The sequence below is a fragment of the Chrysochloris asiatica genome, unplaced genomic scaffold (assembly GCF_000296735.1).
Source record: "Chrysochloris asiatica unplaced genomic scaffold, ChrAsi1.0 scaffold00344, whole genome shotgun sequence".
In the NCBI taxonomy this organism is placed as follows: domain Eukaryota; kingdom Metazoa; phylum Chordata; class Mammalia; order Afrosoricida; family Chrysochloridae; genus Chrysochloris; species Chrysochloris asiatica.
Window position 1 is genome coordinate 2534247 of NW_006408862.1, and position 3507 is coordinate 2537753.

A 3507-nucleotide genomic window follows, 5' to 3' on the forward strand; every position below is an offset into this window, starting at 1 on the left:
CGAGGGAGAAAGATGAGGCTTTCTACTCCCGTAAGGATTTACACCCTCGGAAACCCTGTACAGGGTCGCTATGGGTCGGAACCAACTCGACGGCACTTAACAACAACAACAACATTGCCAATTTGGTAGCTTTGTAGTGGCTCTTCCATTATTAACATATCGAAGTCTCAAAAAATTAAAAGTGTCCTGGCCTTAACTCATAGAGACCCTGCTTAGTGAGGGTCCTGGGGCCCCTGTCACTGGGTCTGGGAAGTGTGTGTTGACAACAGAGCTCTCTGGAAGATTAGAGTGAGAAGACTGGGAAGAATTCCCCCGGTGGTGCAAATAGTTAACACACTTAGTGGCTAACTGGAGAGTTGGAGGTTCAAGTCTACCCTGGCAGTCCTTGGGTTATGAATGACATCCATTCCAAAGTGTACCTTTAAGTAGAATTTGTAGGTTAAGTCAGAACAGGTGCATATGGTTCTTATTTAGTCTTACTTTGTTGTTGTTAAGTGCCATTGAGTCTATTCCAACTCATAGTGACCCTGTATAGAGTTTCTGAGGAGCAGCTGGTGAGCCTGAACTGCCTACCTGTGGTTCAAACTGACCTTGCCATCCAGCGCGTTAACCTGCAACCCCACTTTAGTACAAGAAAAAGCTTGAAGTCTTTTGAATGGTTTAAAAGCAGCAACTGCAGCAAATGAGGGTAACTGTGATGAAGACTGTTGCAAGCAGAGGTTGGCTCAGTGATTTCAAAGTGAGGGCTAAAGGACAAACTTGCATAGCATTAGTGTGAGTTGTCTGTAAATGGCCATTCATAACTCAGGGACTTATTGTATTTGCAAAATATAAGCCATTGAAAACCCCATGGTTTTACTCTGATGTTCCTGGATTTGCCTTGAGTCAGAGTCAATTCCAATGACAATCAGTTAGTGGTAAGGAAGGCAATTATACAGTTCTTCTCTAACATCTTCCTGCCAGTGAGAAATCACTTTTTAGTCTTTCGGTCTTATGATCATTCAAAGCCACTCCTTGGAAACCCTATGTAGGGACATTAGGAGACAGAACAAACTCAACGACACTTTTTCAGTTCATTCAGTTCAGTTCATGTATCTGAATCTTTTCATTTCTAATTCACTGGGTCTTCATACCTTCGTATGTGTCAAATTCCATTTATGCCTTCAAGTTTTACTCATGCTTCACTGATGTGCCTGTCATAAGCACCCTCTTTTCTTCTGAAGAATTACATCACAACACAACAACCTCTAGTATAGGCTTTTAAATCATAGGGCCTCTAAATCACCTGCATTCAGTTACCCAGAATGCTTATTACTTGTACACCTTCCTAAGCCCCACCCCTACTGTCTAGAATTTTGCCTTCTAAAAATATTGATTACTATATTACCTTGCCAAGTTGTTTTCCTGGGTATAGATCTTATAGTTAAATTGATCCTTATAGATTTAATATTTTTATGCTATTGTGTCATTTTTATTTGATTTCTGATTGTTCATTGCTAGTAAAGAAATACAGGTCTATTGACCTGGTACCTTGAAATCTCACTAAGCTTCATATGAATTCTAAATGCCCATTTTATAGATTAATTAAGGTTTTCTTAATAGGTGATCATTTTATCTGTAAATAGAGATAGCTTTACTTTTCCTTCCAATGTATGAGGAGGCTATTATCTTTTCATTATCTTTCAATTCTATTTTCCACAAACTTTTTGAAGCTCCCTTGTACATGCCTTTTAATTCATACTCTTTTTGCCCCATTGGTCTTGTTGTAATGGTGGTGGTGGCTGTGTGCCATGGAGTCCGTTCTGACTCATAGCGACCCTGCAAAGGGACCCTGCAAAGGGACCCTGCAAAGGGACCCTGCAAAGGGATTCTAAGGCTATAAATCTTTACGGAAGCAAAAAAGCCTCATCTTTCTCCCATCGAACAGCTGGTAGTTTTGAACTGCTGACCTTGAAGTTAGCAGCCCGACTTGTAACCACTACGCTCCCAGAGCTCCTACTAATAACGTGTTAAATAGAAATGGTCAAAGCCAGCATTGTTGCCCTGTGTATAATCTTAGTGGGAAAGCATTCATTCTTTCACTATTACATCATCACACATATTATCATATAAGTATGATGTTAGCTGTAAGTTTTCATATATTCACTTCAACAGGATGAGAAAATTTTCTTCTACTTCTGATTATTTTAGAATATTTATCATGACTGAGTGTTGAATTTTGTCAGATTGTTTTTCTGTATCAGTTGTTGTATCATATGATTTTTCTTTTTTGTCTGTTAATGTGGTGAATTATACTATACAGTTTTCAAATGTTAAAGCAGCCTCATCTTCATCAATCCTCTTCATCATCAGATATTATCCTTTTTATATATTGCTACATTGTTTTTGTTAAGTGCCATCGAGTCAGTTCCGACTCATAGCAATCCCTGTATAGGGTTTCCAAGAAGCAGCTGGTGGGTTAGAACCATCGACCTTGTGGTTCACAGTCCTGTGCTGATCCTACAGCACCACACCAAGAGTCCATTGCTAGGTTAGACTTTCCAATATTCAGTTAAGGGTTTTTGTATCATAAATGAGAAAATGTGTTTTTATTTTCCAACGATTTGCAACTAGGAACTCTCTGGTCCTAAGGTGTTACAGGATAGAGAGCAATTGCCAAAGATGTAAACTACACTTCTTAGCAGAGGCTGGTGTGGTTCTATAGGATAAGCATTGGAGTGCTAACCACAAGATTGGCAGTTCAAATCCACTAGCCACTCCTCAGAAACCCTATCTAGTGTGGCTCTGAGTCTGAACCAACTCTACGGCACTTGACAACAAAAGCAGGGGCTAGATCTCTATCACTATTGTCACTTAATGACAATTAGTAGTGCATAGGCTCTTACTTATGAATGTCTTATTCATTATAATAGTATGATAACTAGATATCTATTTGGTAGCTTTGCCAATAAGTATTCCTTATTTATAAACTGACAAATTTTCTCTATTTCAATTCTGATGACTAAATGCTTGTTGTTGTTTTTGTTGCTAAGCACCGTCGAGTTGATTCCGACTCAGAGCAACTCTGTATAGGGTTTCTGAGGAACAGCTGGTGGGTTTGAACTGCTAACCTCACGGTTTGCATTCCAGTGCTGATCCTACCGTGCCATACCAGAAGTCCACTAGCTTATGTCCATATTTTATTTCTTGACCAAAAAATATATTCAGTGTGCTTTGTGCCTTACTATAAGTTGATAATATTGAAATATACTAATGAAATAACAAGTAACTAATTTATATCTATGTTGTTGTTAGGTGCCATCAAGTCAGTTTTGACTCATAGAGACCTTATAAACAACAGAACAAAACACTACCCAGTCCTGCATTACCCTCACAATCGTTGTTAAACTGGAGTCTACTTCAATGTTAAAAACATTATATATATAAAATCCTGACTGCAAAGCCGTTTGAACTGCAATGTCAGCAGTTCAAGCTCACCAGCTACTCCTCAGAAATCCTATACAGGGT